The sequence below is a fragment of the Vombatus ursinus genome, unplaced genomic scaffold, assembly GCF_900497805.2.
Source record: "Vombatus ursinus unplaced genomic scaffold, bare-nosed wombat genome assembly UNPS02009835.1, whole genome shotgun sequence".
Lineage (NCBI taxonomy): Eukaryota > Metazoa > Chordata > Mammalia > Diprotodontia > Vombatidae > Vombatus > Vombatus ursinus.
The window spans coordinates 11,339,951-11,359,125 of record NW_020949613.1 but is presented as its reverse complement, the minus strand read 5'-3'; positions in this window follow the sequence as shown (position 1 = coordinate 11,359,125).

Sequence of the window (19,175 nt, the reverse complement as noted above, 5' to 3'; positions counted from 1 at the left end):
TTGTAAAAGGTGAGATTTTAGCTAAGAGTTGAAAGAAACCTGTTTATGTCCTATATATAGATAATGTATTTGTACATGACTTTTTTAGCATGTTCCCCCACTAGACTGTGTGCTCCTTGATAACAGGGGATTTTTTTTAACCTTTCTTCATACCTCCAGTACTTAGCATAGTGCCTAGCACATGGTAGGCACTTAATAAATGTTTATTGATTGACAGGAAGATCTCAGTTCAAATTTTACCTCTGACACCTATTAGATATGTGATATAGTCATGTCATTAGGACTCTCCAAAATGTAGTTTCCCCATCTATAAAATAAGGAGAGTACTGCCTATTGTAACCATGGTGACAAATGGTTATTATGAGCCTGAAATAAGATAATATAGGTAGCACATTTTGCGAACTGCATTGTGCTATATAAATGTCAGTCAGCCTCATGATCAGCAATATTATTAGATGGTCATGAGCAACCAGATAAAAAAACAGGGGAATACACTCAATACATTTAACTAAGAGAAAATAGACTCTGATGAGGCTTAAAAAAAAAACCTCACATTTTACTGTCTCTGAAAATTGTTTGAAAGACTGTTTCATATGCATATATATTTGAAACTTTCTGGTGAAGAGAGAGGGCCATTTTAATCCTTTTGCCATTTGAACATTTAATCTCTATTTGCAGCTCTCCACTTATTCTAATTGATTTCTTTCAAAAAGATACTTAACTGCTAATAATATAGCAGGCACAGCTAACATCTGTGATTCATTCTTACTCCTAAATATTTTGTATGCATGAAATTATCCATTTGCTAAAAAGCTCACTTGTTAGTCAATTCTCAGGTGGATTCACTACTTTGCAAGTGCAAATTTTTCTAGAGAAATGGGTCCAGGGTTAAATTGTAAACTCATTCTCTCCAATGTCCTCACTTCAAAACTTACATTCCTCCTACATAATTAATTCTAATTCAAATAAAAGCCAATTTTCCAAAAGACATTTTGATCCTGAATTAGTTTTTTTTTTCTTTCAATTAGAAATTGATTTGAACATACTGGATTATTTCACCATCTTCCTAGTCAAAACATTGGATGTATAAGTCAGGAGAATGAAGGAGCAGAGTATCTTAGAAATTAAGTTATAACTTTTTGTAAGACCACATTTGTTCTGAAAGATTCCTGTAAGGAAATATTGAGTATTCAAGTCTACTCATTCAAATATCTCCAAAAATTCCAATTAACTTCAGAACTGTATTACTTTGACATCTCTTTTCTCACTCTCTCACATTCTATATTTGTTTTTTTTTTTCTGCCACCACCCCCAATTTTGGTGGAGATCCATTACTAACAAGGTGTTTTCCTTGCTTGAGAGTTGTGTTTATTTTGTGCCTTTTACTTAAAGCATATTCAAAAATCTGGGGGTGGAGCCAAGATGGCAGAGTAAAAGCAGTGATTTGCTTGATCTCTCCCCCAAACCCCTCCAAATACCTGTAAAAAATGGCTCTAAATAAATTCTAAAGCAGCAGAACCTACAAAAAGACAGAGTGAAACAAATTTCCAGCCCATGACACCCTGGATGATTGGTCAGAAAGTGTATCGCACCAGGCAGAGAGAGGAACACAGCTCGGCATTGGCACACAGGCAAAACAAACCTCAGTGAAACTGGAGCAGGTCTCAGAGGACTGAATAAAAGGGAGCTGTGGCAGTTTCCAGACTTCTCAACCCATGAACACCACAGACAACTTAGAAGGTCAGTAGGAAATGTCTGTGACTATAGCAAGAGAGAAGCACAGTCCCAGGCCCAGTCCCTGCGCATGGTTCTTGGGCAGCTGCTGCTTCCAGAGCTTCCACAGACTGAGCGGGGATTGAGTGGCTGATCAGAGGGGGATTACAGGGATCTCTTTGCTGGTGCAGGATTCTCTTGCTTTGCCCATGCTTGGATCTGGTTCACAGTTCTGGGTGGCAGTCCTGGGGCGAGGGGGAGTGCTGGCATGGTGGAGCTTGTAGTGGTGGTGGAGAGGAAATCCTCCTCACAGTTTCAAGGCAGAAAAGAGTGCTTGTGGTCACTCATAGAACAGAGCAAAGGCCAGGAAAGGAGTAAACACCTCACCTTTGATCATAGCACCTTGGAAGAACTGAAAATCTACAGGTTCCCTCGAAGTATTTCTGAAAACAGATGCACAAAACCTCCAAAGCTTGGGACAGTACATTCTCCACACTGCAAGCAGACCCCTACCTTAACAAAGAGTTTATAACTCAAGTAATTGGCTCAAGCAATTATAACTCAAGTAATGAGCAAACTTCGCAAAAACGTCAGATCATAGGATCTTTCTTTGATAACAAAGAAGAATGAAACATGCAACCAGAAGACAAGAAAGTCAATCCCAGGCCATAGAAGAACTCAAAAAGGATTTTGAGAAACAGGTAAGAGAACTAGAGGAAAAACTGAAAGTGATGCAAGAAAATCATGAAAAAACAAGTCAACAGCTTGCAAAAGGAGACTCAAAAAAAAATACTGAAGAAAATAACACCTTAATAAAATAGCCTAACCCAAATGGCAAAAGAGGTGCAAAAAGCCAATGAGGAAAAGAATGCCTAAAGAAGCAAAACTGGCAAAAATCTAAGAGGTAGTTGAAAGGTAGTAGAGCTTTGAGTCAGATAGAAGCATTACCTGCAAGTGCTGCAGCTATTTGGAAATTTAATAATCTTTAGAGGTCAGCTCCCATCTGAGTGTTTATAATAAAATATGTCACTGCTGCCATTATTGAACCTCCTGACACCATGGATATGGTGACCAAATTAAGTACAAGGTCTGGTAAGTATATTTGAAAGGCCTATATCATTTTTCTTAGTTCATAAAATCAACCAAGGTGCTAGCAGCTGTATTAACAAGCAAAAATTGTGCAAGAGAAGCAGTATAAAGTATTCCATCAAAGAAATGTAACCCCAGAAAGAAGACTAGTTTCTCACATAGCAAGAGTAAAAGATCACAAATAGGCAGTTGGAATGCTCCATCTGAGTACACATGAAAACAAATCTAGAAGAAGGTCCTTAATATGTTGGGTGTACCTCTTGTGGAAGATACACTTGAAGACATGGATGAGAATCAAAAAGAAAGAGGGTATGTGACATGCCTTGATGGAGGAAATACCTACATTCATGGGATAATAGATTCATTAAAATCATAACATGACAGACCCAGAATTGGAAGGCACCTTAGAGATGATTAGGTCTAACCTCCTCATTTTACAGATGAGGAAACTGAGGCTGAATGTTTAAATGACTTGCCTAGTGTCATAAAACTGTTAGGTGTCTGAGAGACGATTTGAACCAGGTTCTTCTTGACTTAAAGTCCAACACTTGGCTCCAACTGTCATTAATATAAAACTGAAAGAAGTAATGGAAAGTAAGCTGAAATAAGACTCTATATGAATATAGTGCTGAAAAGACTATTGTTCACAAGACATCATAACTACTAATGCCACAATAGAAAAGTTGTTGGAGGTAGAATGACACGTTCAAAGAATCCCGGTAACTACAACTCATTCCTTCCACACCCAACTTTGCTATTATCCTTTAATTTCCTTCCAGGTTCTACTTTGTCATTAAAATTCTACAAATCTGTCTGGTAATACAGTAGATAGTAAAAAATCCAACACAACTTGAAATCTATTTCCTTTAGTTTGTCTATATTTTAGCTGAGTTATATAAAAAGGGTTGTTGTTGTTAAATTAAATACCCCCATCCCCTGAGGTTCCATAGGGACAGACAGCAGAAAGAAATTATGTGGCCATTCTACCACTTGGAAGAGCTGGGAGTCACCAACTACAAGTCCTCCAGTGAGGTACAGGACTACCAGACCTTACTATCTATGCTACCACTGTGACTTCTAGCCCCCTGAGTATTCTTCTCTGACTTGTTTATGTATCTAAAAGGCAACTGAGCCTTGATATCTGTCCCCAATCAACATATATGCACATTTTTATCTATTTTTAAATTAAATCTTGTATATGTGTTATCTAACACAATTTGAATGTGAGCTCCTTTTTTATTTCCAGTGGTTATCAAACTTCTGGTTATATAGGAAACATATAATGATTTTTTATTTATTCCTTTTACACATTTTCTTAAATAAACAGTGGAGCTTAAAACTGAAGTGCATATGGAAATAGAATTTTCAAAGTTTCCATTACTTTTTATGTAATTTTTGCTTTTGTTATTGTTGTTTATAGTTTATCTAAATAAGATATTTTCTTGGTTACTATTTTCCATAAAGTAACCACAGTACTGGAAAGTGGGTATCATAATGTTCTATTTCTTTCCTTACAGGGTATTTTGAAAAAGTGTTTTGTAAACCATACACACTAGGTAAATGTGGGTTATTGTTATTTGCATCATTATTTTTATTATTTAAAATACAGCTATGACAATATTTTACTGTATTTTATGATGCCGTTCATCTACAAAGAATATTGTGCTTCTTCACAATGAATTTTTATCTGTACATGTATGACTAATAAGGACAATTTAGGAGCAGAAATCTCTTGCAAATATTGCAACTGAAGTTTGAATGAAGGAATGGAGGAATGTGAATTAAGTGCTTACTGAATGTCAAGCATTGTGCTAAGTATTAAGAATACAAATACAAACTTTAATACAGTATTTTACCTCAAGAAGCTTCCATTCTAGAAAGGGGAAACAATACACATAAGGCAGTAGTTGCCTGGGGAGTTTTGGTCATGAAATGTGCGAAGATCATGAATGGATCCACAAGTTGGATAACTGATACATCTTTTCCAAAAACAAAAGTACAACAGTCTTGGCCCAGCAACGTTCATTGGACTGAGCAAGTTTCTATTCATTCAAGTATCTTTATTCCAATGTCACATTGACTTTGCCAAAGAATTGGAAAAATGGATTCAGGAGTTCTGGGCAAAAGGTGGTGCTATAGGTGGCAGATGGCAGCAAATGGTAATGTAAAGCAGATGGTAAGATGTTCTGGCTGGACTCTGCTCCTATTAGTTCAATATGAGAAAAAATGTACAGTGGCTTTTCTTTTCATCATGATCTAAATCTTGAAAAATCTGTCATTTTAAGCTACCTATGCTTTGGTCCCATATTGTCCTTCCAGAACTATTTTTTCAAATAGAACATGTTCTAACCAAACTGCACAACAGAGTCTCAACAATCTATAGCCTTCACTTTCCTGTCTCCATGCCTTTGGTAATATTAGTCATGCCTGAGAATACCCTTTCTGCCAACACTTTCATATGTCAGTATCCTATGAATCCTTTAAAGCTGAGTTCAGATAAGATGAGTCTTGATTACCTTAAACAGATATGATTTTGGACTTCCCTAATCATCATATCACTTTGTCAAGGGATATAACATTCCTGTGGCTAAAATGTGTTAGTAATTAGGCAAGGTGCCCATTTAAACCAAAAGGCTGGACAAGCTTCATACACTAGGTATCTATGAATGGCTCAAGGGATAAAATAAATGAGGAGACAAGTTGTTTGCTAGAGAATCCAAAGACCAAAATGCCAAGAACACCAGTGAGTACACCAGTTATCTGACTCCAATAAATCTCCTAAAGCTTTGTTCTTTCTATTGTGGCTACATTCATTACCTACTCCCAGGTAGTATTGCTCTGCTGACATTTACTTGGACAAGGCATGCCATACATAAGTGATTCTGCTAATGTCATAGGGCCACAGACATATATAGCACCTACCTTGTTAGACTGTGTACTCCTTGAAAGCAAGGGCTATTTTTTTTTTCTTTGTATCCATCAGGACTTAGAACAGTACCTGGCACTTAGTAGGTACTTAATAAATATTTCTTGATTTGACTTTTGACACTTTATTATATTCTGTGTATTTTAGTTGCCTTAATACTCAAATATGAATGCTTTTGATAGACATCATTGTGTAGAAAAATATAACACTGGACTTGGAATCAGAAAACATAGTTTCAATACTGAAAGAAGTAATGGAAAGTAAGCTGAAATAAGACTCTATATGAATATAGTGCTGAAAAGACTATTGTTCACAAGACATCATAACTACTAATGCCACAATAGAAAAGTTGTTGGAGGTAGAAAGAATCCCATTAACTACAACTCATTCCTTCCACACCCAACTTTGCTATTATCCTTTAATTACCCAAAGTGTGACTTTGGGCAAACCACTTAACCTCTTGGAATCTCAGTTTCCTCAGTCATAAAACATCAATTAATATTACCTGTAATATTTACCTCACAGTGTTGTTAATAGGATAGCATCTTGGAAATTTTAAAGTTTTTTGTAATTGTAAGGTATGATTGCTATCTGAAAGATCTCGTTTAGACAATTGCACTTTAATCACTTATTAGCTGTGTGACCCTACACAAGTAACATAAATTGTTTCAGCTTTAGTTTCTTTAAATACAGAATGAGGTTCTAATATTTATAGTATTTATCTCAACAGGGTTGTTATGAGCCCAGTGACATAATGTATATTAGAGCAGTTTGAAAACCTTTAAAAAGTGCTATATTAATGACATTCATTATTATTCTCATATTGAAAATCTGGTGAAGTAGTGGTAACCACTCTATGTCAGGGGAAGAAATGAGTTTGAGTCTTAGAGAGTTGCACACACATCTCCCCTATTACACTGTGAAAACCTTGAAATACAGTCTGTTCTTGCCTTAATAAATGTTTATTCACTGACAAAATCATATATATATGTATATATATATATATATATATAGTGTGTGTGTGCCTGTACATCTCTATTTGTGTGTCTGTGTGTCTACATGTATATATATGTATACATACATACACATGCATACATATAAATATATGTGTATGTTATGTACAATATACATGTGGTATATGTGTGTACATATATACAATACACATATTACATGTGTGCACATATACATCTTTTATGAGGCTTATTAATATAGTATTCATATTTAAATAATGTTTACTTATTCAATATAGAGCAAGATTTCAGTCCATATACAACATTTTGGTCTATAATTTCTTTCACAATTTTAGCAGCTGATTTAAGAGGCCAGAAGTTTGCCAGTGATAGAGGGGAAGAACAGCATACCAAGCTGCTCCAGCTTTGCTCCTGAAGATGATGATCTCTAAACAGTGGCATCTCTAAAAGTGTCTTTCATTTCTTCACTGCTCCCTGTACTTAGAAAGAGTATGTGCAGTCACCAGAGCAACACATCTCCCTGCACGACAGACACAACTGCCATGCCCCCAGATCTGGGAACCTGACTGTCCTTCATGGCCTTGACAGCGTGCTGCACCTTGTCGGGGACTTGATGCTTTGCATTTTTTTTTATTTCCCTATGGATGAGTTCTTTTTAAGAGGGAGGCTGATGTATTGTCTTCTCTGTCATGTTTCCTCTCTTTCTGGGATGAGTTGCACTGCCTCAGAGTTATTATGGAGGTGTGAATGGGTTCTCATATCCTCATAGGGATCTACCGTAAACCCAGTAACTAGTAGAGTTATGTTAGCTGGATAAAAAGGACAAAGATTGTGTTCAGTGACCATAGATGCAAAGATAGACAGAAAGAAAGAAGGAAGATTGAACAGACTGATGTAGTGGCTGAGGGCTGAGATAGAGAGATTGAAAAAGAAATGGATTGATTGAAAAAAGTATGAGAGGGAGACAGAAAGGAAAAGAGATAGAGAAGCAGAGTGAAAGAGAAGGAGGGAGAGAAGGGGTAATAGGAACATTCACCCAATAGAGGCTAGGCTAGCTTTTTGTTAAAATGTAAAGAAACTGTCCTTGAGAATAAATTGTTACAGAGGCTTGCTAACTGATTGAATATTAGAAAAGAAATAGAAGCATCAGAGTAAACAACTAGATTTTGAAAATGGGAGACTGAGTGAAAGGTGATACAAGAAATAGTGTAGCAATAACAAAAGTCAGATTTTAGAAAAGAAATTAATAGACTTGGTTCTAGACATTAGGAGTTTGAGATGTAAGTAGGACACCCACAAAGAAGTGTTCTGTAGGCTGTTGGGGATATAGTGCTAGATTTTTTTTTTTAGAGCAGAGCTAAAGACTCTAGTTACAAATCTGGGAGTCATTTGCATAAAGGTGAGAGTTGAGATAAAGTCTTACTCACTTGCATAATAAGTATTTTCTTCTCTGGATAGTAACAACGTAAAATACATATACCTTGTTTTTAAAGCTTATTTCTGTACTTTCAAATTAGAAAATAAATAAACCAATACAATACAATAAACATTTATCCAGTCCCTATGTGCTAGGTGCTGCACTAAGTGCTGAGGATACAGACAAAAAGAAGGACAGAACCTGTCCTCAAGGAGTTTATAATCTAATGGGAGGAAGCACACAAAAGGAAGTTGAAAAGGGGGAAGGAGAGCAGGGTAGGGTACCTGGTATGTATATGATTATTGTAGAATTAAAACCAGGTAATTCACTTAGTGTGGAAATGAGTAGCCTGGGCTTCTAAGTCCTTTTTAAATAGAGTTTGGGGGAGAAATTTTGCTTCACTTCTCAGCTCTCAAAACTGAGGGGCAGAGGCAACTGAGGAACCTACTATGAGTACCAAAACTGTTGAAATCTCCATGATGATGTGATTCTTGCAGAAGAGCTTTTCAGGTCCTGAGAGGACAGATTAAAGAGAGTGATGAAATCAAAACTAAGCAGTACAGCTGGTAGGAAATACCAATATATTTAAAATCACTTTATATCAGAATGATTTTTAAGCCCAAACCAATGGCTCATTCACTTAAAATAACAACTGATGCAAAATAAAGAGATATTGCTAGCTAGATGATACAAATAAAAAAACAAACCCAGAACACAGATCCACTCTTTACATTCCTTTGGGTATGTTGACTTAAATCTTGCTTACTATGAAAGCTTAATAAATAATTATTATTCCTAGTAATGTTCAATATCTGTCCCTCTGACTGTTTGTTCTCATCAAAGTGCTATGTAACTTCATATGCGTTTGTAAAATAAACACATTGCCCACCAGAAAGCACAACACATTTGGCAGTGGCTGCATTTTCTCACTCTTAATCTGGAAGGACTATTATTGGCCCTGGTCACAGAATCATTTTGAGATGTATGTCTACTGAGAGGTTCAAGAATTGTTCTTTTTTAACTTGTTTTTTTATTATTTTTCCTCTAACATTTTAAAATTGCACTTTTATGCCCTCCAATATTGCTGCCAGAGTGTTTTTCTCAGCAAATAAGCTTTTCATATTCCCCACTTCAGACATTCTTTACTCTTCTCTCTCCCTCAAAACAGCCCACTATCCATTCAGTTTCTGTGTTTTATAGGCCCTGCCTCCTGAACATCTAACATATCCATCCCCTTCTCTCCACCAGCACAGCCTTGACTATGGTTCAGTTATTCATCGTTTGTCATCCGTTCTACAATAGTCTTGTTAGTCTTGGCAGTCCATCTTTCAAATTAATATTACTAAAATCCATATTTGACCATGTTATTCTCCCTAATTAAAAAAAAATCCAATAACTCCCTAATGCATGTAAGATGAAAATATAAAATTCTCAGCCTGGTATTAAAACTGTACACAGTCTGACTCCCAACATTCATCTCTTTCCAGCACTTTCTCCATTCTAGGCTAGAGGCCTAATTTCCATTATCTAAGCTGTACTAAGATCTGACTCTATGACTAGGCACAAATAGGCCCCCATGTCTAAAATTTTCCACCCTTTCTTTATTTAATCTCTAACTTCCTTCCGAACACAGCTCTCAAATGAGGTCATTCCTGATTGCCCTAATAATTAACACCCTCTCCTTCTTGCAATTACTATATATTATTTTACATTTACTTGGCTATATATTCTTCACAGTATGATGTAAGCTCCTTGAAGGCAGAAACTTTTTTTTGTTTCCCAAAATCTGACATCTAGTACAAAAGTGGCATTTAATACATTTAATTAAATTGTTGAAGGGAATTTTATTGCCATAAAATAATCATCAAATGGTTTACGTATAGAAAATTTATGATTCTTGGCCTAGCATTGTTATTCTTTTCTTGCCTCCCTGGGCTTCAATTTCTTCACTTGTCAAATAAGGGGTTTAGATTATATTACCTTTAAGTTTCTTCTAGCTCTAAAATTTAATGGTTTCTCATGTTTAAAAAATAAATATTGATTTCACTTTTTTCTAGCTTCCCATAGAACTTTCAAATCTGACCCAGGGTCAACTTAAAGAGTTGAGAATAAAAAAACAAACTACTTCATTTTTCGAATACGACCAAAAAAAAAAAAAAAGACTTGCACCTCTTTTGTTATTAATCCTTAATCTGATGGAGAGGGGGAGAGTAAAATGTTTAAAGGAAAATTTCCTGTACTTAACAGTGTGGATTTCAATATTCTTTCTCCACTTCATTAGGAACAAAACACAATTTACAATTAAGTTCAAGGTGGTTGTATATTAGCTATAGACTAGTATTATTTTTTTTCTTTCAGATACACAGTAAGCAACATAAACACTCATAGTTCTTTCTTCTGTTCCCTTAGAAATGGTTTCTATAGCAACCTTAGTATCTTGAGCTGGCAATCCATGTAATGCTGTATGTTAGATGTGGTTATTGAAAAAGTGGTTATTAAATGTTATTATACTTTTCACTTTAAAAGGTAAAAATGTGAAATAGAATTTAGAGAGTTTTGTGAAAAGTTGTATATAAAGTGTCACATTTAATTAAACAAGATTTAATTTACTTTCTTAATTATGACAAAATATATAACTGAAACTTCTTTGACTTTGAGACTAAAAGTGATATCCATTCTCTAGAATGACTTTCATGTCAATTTCAAGAGTAGTTACTGAATTTTCTCCTAAAATAGTTTTGACTATAGTAGTAGCTTTAATATAGAAGAGTATTCAATTTCTAAAGTACAGGAAAAATAATTTTAATTACCACACAATTTATACCAATAATCTGTTTTTAAAATTAGAAATATCTGTGATAATAATGGAATAAAATGACATAATAGTGGTGCTTTCTACATACACAATTGGAAATCACCAAATTGTAAGATTATGTTTTCATAAGATAATAGATTTGGAGCTAGAAAGGACCATGGAGGACTTTGGGTGTAATATTCTTATTTTATACATGGTTAATCTAAAGTTGGGAGAGGTCAAGTAACTTGCCCAGGGTCACACATAGCAATTAGCTGAAGCAGGATTTGAAGTAAAGTCTTCCTGACTCCAAATCTAATACTCTGCTTACTAGAATGGGTAGTGCCATTTAGTTGCCTCTGACTCCAAGTCTAATGCCCTATCTGCTAAACCATCTATCTGGCAAGTCAACAGTTACTAAAAGTGAAAGATAATGTAAATATTTCAGGAATATTCATTGACTCAAATTTAATATAAAAGTAAATCCTGAAACATACATTTTAATCTTGAATCTAACTAGTGGAAATAACTTGAGGTTTGAATTTTGAAGACCTAGGTTGGAGTACCTTACCACTTATTAATCAATTTAATGAAAATCTTTGAGCCTCAACTCCTTAATCTGTAAAATGAGAAAAGTAATTATTTGTACTAAATTCTTCAAGGAAGTGAAATAAAGGAAATATTTTGTGAACTTTAAATCATTATTAAAAAATGTGGTTTGTTATTGTTACTACTATTATTGTTTCATTCTTATCTCTTTTAGCAATTATGTTTGTGTTCTTCATAAACACAATTACAGCAAAATATAGCTGTAGGATCTGGAAAAAAACTTAATTAGCAATCTTGCATGGAGTCATATGTTTTTATTGATATTATGAACTGGACAAATGTCAACATACATGAATATTTCCCCATACAAAGAACAGACAAACAAGACTGAATACAAAATTGTGAATCTTTACTATATATAATTTATAATTTTTTTAATTTCTAATTGAACATGCCAATTATAAGGCTCTACTTTTCTTGATTCCTTTTTGAACTTCTTTCTGCTTTCTTCTATCTATTTAATAAACATTCCTTTATTTCTTTTGTCATTCTGCTCCCAAATACCCCATCTCAACAGCTCTTTAGTCAATTTTTTCCTTATTCATAGATCTCACAGGTAATATTGTCCATGCTCCCCAAATTTGTTTATAACTTCACCCTTTATGTTTAAATCATATGCTCATTTTGACTTTTTCTGGGTATACAGTGTGAGATGTTGATCTATAACTAGTTTCTGACAAACCGCTTTCCAGTTTTCCCAGCAATTTTTGTCAAATAGTGAGCTCTTATCCCCAAAACTTAGATCTTTGGGTTTATGGAACACTAGATTAATATGATCATTTACTATTGAATGTTGTAAACCTAATCCATTACACTGATCTACCACTATATTTCTTAGCTAGTATCATGTTGTTTGGATGATTACACCTTTGTAATATAATTTGAGATCTGGTGCTACTAGTCTACTTTCCATCACATTTTTTTTCATTGATTCCTTTGAAATGTTTGACCTTTTGTTCTTCTAAATGAATTTTGTTATTATTTTTTCTAGCTTTATAGAATATTTTGGTTGTTTGATTGGTATGGCACTGAATAAATAAATGAATCAAGGTAGAATTGTTGTTCTTATTATATTAGATCCACCTGCACATGAGCAATTTAGATATGACTTCATTTGTGTGGAAAGTATTTTATAATTGTGTTCAAAAAGATTCTAGGTTTGTCCTGGCAGGTAGACTACCAAGTATTTTATATTGTCTGTAGGTATTTTAAATAGAATTTCTCTTTATATATTGTTGGTAATATATAGAAATTCTGATATTTATGTAGGTTTATTTTATGTCCTGAAAATTTACTGAAGTTGTTAATTATTTCAAGTAGTTTTTTAGTTGATTCTCTAGGATTCTCCAAGTATTTCAACATAACATCTGCTGAGTGATAGTTTCATTTCCTCATTGCCTATTCTTATTCCTTCAATTTCTTTTTCTTCTCTTGTTGTCATAGCTATCATTTCTAGTAAAATATTGAATAACAATGGTGATAATGGGCATCCTTGCTTCATACCTGATCTTACTAGGTAGGTTTCTACCTTATCCTCATTACAGATTATACCTGTTGATCATTTTAGACAGACACTACTTGTCATTTTAAGTAAAGTTCCTTTTATTCCTATGCTCTCCTGTGTTTGTAATAGGAATGAATGTTGTGTTTTGTCAAAAGCTCGCTCTACATGTATTGAGATAATCATATGATTTTCATTGGTTTTAATATTCATATTGACTATTCATAAAGTCAATTGTACTGTTACTTTTCCTAATATTAAACCAGCCCTGCATACCTGGTATAAATCCTACCTGGCAATAATTTATAATCTTTGTGATATGTTGCTGTGATCTCCTTGCTAGTATTTTATTTACAGTTCTGCATCAATATTCATTAGAGAAGTTGATCTATAGTTTTCTTTCTCAGTTTTTGTTCTGATTTAGATATTAGCACCATATTTGTGTAGGAAAAGGAATTTGGTATGACTATTTCTTTACCTATTTTTCCAAAGAATTTATGTAGTACTCGAATTATTTTTTTCTTTAAATGTTTGGTAGAATTCACTTGTATATCCATCTGGACCTGACAATTTTTTCCCTTTAGGGAGCTCATTGATAGCTTGTTCAATTTCTTTTTCTTGTAAATACGCATCCATTTCACATAGATTGTCAGTTTCACTGACATTTAATTGAGCAAAACAACACCTAAGAATTGCTTTAACTTCATTTTTGTTGATGTACATTTACCATTTTAATATTTGATACTAGTAATTTGGTTATCTTCTTTCTTTTTTAAAATCAAATTAACTAATGGTTTATTTATTTTATTGTCATTTTTATAATGCTAGATTTTAGTTTTATTTATTAGTTCAAAAGCTTTCTTGTTCTGTTTTATTAATCTCTCCTTTGATTTTAGGATTTCCATTTTAGCATTTAATTGATGATTTTAATTTGTTCTTTTTTCTAGTTTCCTTTTTTTTTATCGCACACCCGATGGATTTATCTGTTCTTTCTCTTTTTCATTTAGGTATGGATCTAAAGATATAAATCTTCACATAAGTACTGCCTAATTAGGCCTATTTTTGATTTTGCTCTGTCTGAGATCATGATTGCTATCCTTTTTGTTTGTTTGCTTGATTTTTTCTTTCAGATGAAGTATAATAGATTCTGCCCCAGGCCCAAGTTTTTACTCTGTCTGTCTCAAGTCTGTTCCTTATAAGCAAAATTTTATAAGACTCTGGTTTTTCATTCATTCTGCTATCAGCTTCCCTTTTACGGGCCAGTTCTTCCAATTCACATTCACAGGTACAATTATCAGCTATGTATTTTCCTCCATCCTGTTTTTTTTTTTTCTGTCTAGCTTTCTTTCTCTCTTTTTACCCTGCCCCTTCTCTAAAGTCTGCTTGTCTTATAACTGTTTTAGTATTATATTCTAAGCCCTCCTTTCTGCCTGGTAATTGAGACCTACACCCTTACTCCTTTTTGAATTAATATAAGCATTCTTCTCTACCCTGGAACTGTGTCCAAGGCCCTTGCTCCCCTGTGGCTACACAACTTTTTACTCCTTTTGGCCCTGGAACTGTGACTTTGGCCTTTACTCTCCTGCAGCCACAAATACTGGTGTTCCTTTCTGCCTTGGAACTGATACCAGAATATATGCACCCCTGTAGCTGCAAGTGCTAGTGTTCCCCATTGCCTTGGAACTGTGACCTGGCACTGAATATGGGCAATGCAACATGGTTCTATATCTAGCAGCAACAGTCACTTGTAAAGTCTTTCTGACTAGTTGTCTAGTTGCTGCCACTTTGCAACCTTTTCCCTGGCCTGCTGCTGTCACTGTTGTGGTGTGCTCTGTGTTCTGCACTGTGCTCTGGGTTCAATCACCACCCCACTGTGACAGACCTTTTCTGCCAACCTCCTAAGTTTTCTTTTTTCCCTAAGTTTTCTTGTACTGGAAAATTGTTTCACCCTGACCTTTTGTTGGCTCTGCTGCTCCAGAATTTGATCTGAAGCTTTATTTTAAAGTTATTTGGAGAGAAACATTAGGAGATGTCATGTGAATTCTGACCACTACTTTGCCATCTTGGCTCCACCCTGACCAATGATCCCTTAACTGCCAAATTCAATACCCTTTCCTCAATCCTGCTCTTCCTTGCTCTTTTGCAATATGACACTGTCACTCATCCTCTTTTCCTGTATATTCTGTTCCCTCTAGGTTTTCATGGCCTTGCTCTCTCTATGGCTTCTTCCTCCCACCAATCTGAGTTGTACTTCTTAATCTACTTTGCTGTATTTTAATCCATATCATAGCCACTGATATTGAGGATTTTTCAAGGTTCTGTCTTGCTTCCCCCCAACCTAACCCATTGGATTTTTTTTTATTCTCTATCATCTCATTTGGTGATCTCATCAGCTTCCAAATGTTCAATTATTATCTTTATGCAGACATTTCTCAAATTTATATTTCCAGCCCTAGTTTCTCTCTTGAGCAAAAGTCACACATCACCACCTCTCTTGGGCTTCTCATAATAGATGTCCCTTAAACATTTCAAACTCCATATATCTAAAACAGATCTCATTATCTTTCCCAGAAAAAAAAAAAACTCTTAACTTCTTGGTTGATTTTGAGGATACCCTACTTTTCTAATCATTGAGGCTCCCATTTTTGGGGTAATTCTCAATGCTTCATTTTCATTCACTCAATCAATCAACACACATTTATTAAGGGCCAACTATGTGCCAGGCATTGTGCTGAACTCTGGGAATATAAAAAGAGGCTTATACACACACACACACACACACAATAAATGCAAAATAATTAACAAAGTGAAGGCACTGGAATTAGGAGGAGTTAAGAAAAAAACTGTGTTTAAAAGATAAGATTGTAGTTGAGAATAAAGTAAAGCAAGGAAGGCAATAGGTGGAGTAGATGAGCAATAGATGGCAGTAGATGGTGAGGGAGAACATTCCAGGCATAAAGGATAGCCGGAGGAAGTGCCTGGACCTGAAAAATGGAGTGTCTTTTTCATGGAACAGCAAGAAGTCCAGTGTCATTGGATTAAAGAGTGAGGAGTACAGGTGTAAGAAGACAGGAAATGTAGTAGGGGGACAAGATCGTAAAGAATTTAGAACACTAAGCAAAGAGAGCCACTAAAGTTTATTGAGTAGAGTGGTCATACAGGTGGTTTAGGAAAATAACTTTAATGACCAATTGAAAGATGGATTGTAATAAAGAGAAACTTGAGGCAGACAAGCACTTGAGGCTACCACTTTGGTGAAGACCCTCATCACCTCATGCCTGGACTATTGTAGTAGCCTGCTGGCAGTATCAGAGGAAATAAGAGAATATATTCAAGAGATGTTGAAAAAGTTAAGTTGATGGGCCTTAGCAATAGGTTGGATATAGGGGGTGAGAGAATGAGGGGTAGAGAATGACTCATAGACTGGGAGCCTGAGGGACCTGGAGGATGATTTTGTTTTTTATAATAATAGGGAAGAAATTGAACAGGGGCAGAGTTTAAGTGAAGAAGTAATGAGTTCTGTTTTGGACATGTTGAATTTAAGATGCCTATGTGAAATAGGAGTGAAAAGAAAATAATGGCTGAAGGCATATGTGGGAGGTGAAATGAGGAAGATGGGGGAAGAGGAAGCTCAAGGCAAATAGTCCCATTTTTTCTGTAAAATATGGGGCAAGATTATCAACTGAGAGGGTAGAGAAATGGGGAGGTATAGGAGGTTTGAGAAGGAATGAGAAAGTTTTGAAAGGTGACTATGGAGAGTGGGATAGTGAGTTGATAAGGCAAATATAGAAGGATTGCTTAGAGTCAGTGAGTGCCCCCTTGAGGTTGTATAACAAATTTATAGTGTAGTGAGACAGAACGGGTCATAATTTTCTCTACCTTCACTGAGTGGTAAATGTGTAAGAGCAAAGATGGTGAATGGTGGGAGTGATCCAAAGCTAAGACTTGTCAGGATGTAAATAAAGAAATGAAAAAGGGGCTAGGGATTCATGAGAAGAAGATAGTATAGATTTGCATTGGTTCACCAAGGAATAAAGATGGGGAAAAGAGAAGAGAGTAGCTAGTGCACTCACCTCACATATCTAATCCACTGCCAAACTTTTTCTACCTTCATCACATCTGACATACATAAATACATACACACACATAGACACACACACATGGATACACACACATATGTATGTATGTATTCCCTTTTTTTCACTCATACAGTCGTAGTTCTAGTTCAGGACCTCATCACTTCTCCCTCAGACTACATTTTTAACCTTCTAACTGGTGTTCTCTCTCCAAAACAGAAGGGTAATCTCTCTCTCTCTCTCTCTCTCTCACACACACACACACACACACACACACAGATTTCCTGTAAGTGTTTTGTAAAGCAGGAAAAAAATATATAATTACATATATAATATATACATATATGTACATATATGTACACATAAACACATATATGTATACACATGTGCGTGTGTTGTTTTAGAGAAGAATATATTTCTATGTGTCTATGTTTCTGTGTTTTTGCATATGTGTGTATATAGAGTATGATGTAGCAGAGAATCAGCCTTGGAACCAGGAATATCTGGGTTTAAAGTTCTGTCTCTGACACATACTGGCTGTGTGACCCTGACTTGCCAACACTTCCAAGCATCTACCTAAGTTATTGAACAGGTGTCAATGTGCATTGGTCAATGAAATTTCTTACTAGGAGCTCATTGCCAATGAAATCACAGTTATAATAAAAATAAATAGATAGCTAATGAATAGATAAATAAATGAATAAATATCTTGTGTTTATCTACTGCTTCATATTTTGTAAACCATAGTAGAATATAAGCTCTTTGAAAGAGGGCATTTTTAATTTTTTTAAACATGGTAGTTACTGAATAAATGTTCTTTAAATTGAATATAATTGAAAATATGAAATTTAGTAGATTTGAAAAGCACTGAGAGTACCAGGTAAAATAAATTTGTCTTTGAAGGTATAAAAATGGTTGATTTTATAGAAAACAACTGATCTCATCACGTACACCAAATCAGAATTACATGGGCATAGGCTGCAATTGGTATATATTGGAATGTTTATTTTTGATTCTCTGAGAATATTATACTATTGAAGACAGATAAAAGATTCCAAGTATTTCTCTACTCTTTTACTATCTCTCTTTTTTCTTTGTTGCTACACCTGTTTTCAATTCTTTAAAGGTAGAGAACTTCTGATTTTTAAAGAACAAGTATTTACTTAGGAAAAGATAATTGGACAATCAGAGGGGATATGATTCAATGGAAGTTTGTGCCTTATGAGAAAAAAAAAAGCAATTCAAGTTTTCAGAATTGTGCTTAACCTGAAAATTACAATGTTGAGACTAATAGCAACTTTAGGAAGAGGAGAATGGGTCCAAAAATTACATTGAATGGTATTGATTGAACAGGCTCAGAGGGAGGGCTGGATGTTTGATGAGCTATACAGTTCTGTATACTTGGTTCTAGGTAAGTCAAGCAAGTTAAGTTGTTTCTTTATGGAAATGTTTGGAAAGAAGTTGCCTAAGAACTACTTCCTTTTACTGCTAGTCTTCACCATCATGACTAGATAAATACTTTCTTGAGTCTATTAAATTAGGTCTTGACATTTATCTCCTTTAGAATTTCATCAGTAGTACTTATGACTTGCTTTGAAGACTTTGGTCACTCTAGATATATCAATTTTTTTCTCTCTTGAAATTAAATAATATGTACTTTGAAAAGAAACATGTTTTTGGAGTAAAAACAAAAAAACATAATCACAACCTGGAAGTTTGATGTAGGTTTGCAATAGACTATTTCACAAATATGATTTTTTAAAAGTTTACTAACCTTAGAATAAACAGTGATTTTTCTAGTTCATAATGAAGGATCTTAATGATTAGCTTTTTCATTTGCAATAGAAAGGAAAACATTGACTTTTTCCCAATTAATATTTCATATCCTTTTCTTTGCTTCATACCAGCCCACATATACTTCCAGGTCTCTTCAGTGAATCTTTTAAAATATTGTTTCCAATTTGACCTGTGAGTTGTTGTTTTTTTTTTTTTTTACAGGACTTTGACTAGAAAATTTTAAAGTAATCCTCATATTCTAATACCAATTGATAAACCAGAAATTTAGTTTGTAAACAAAGA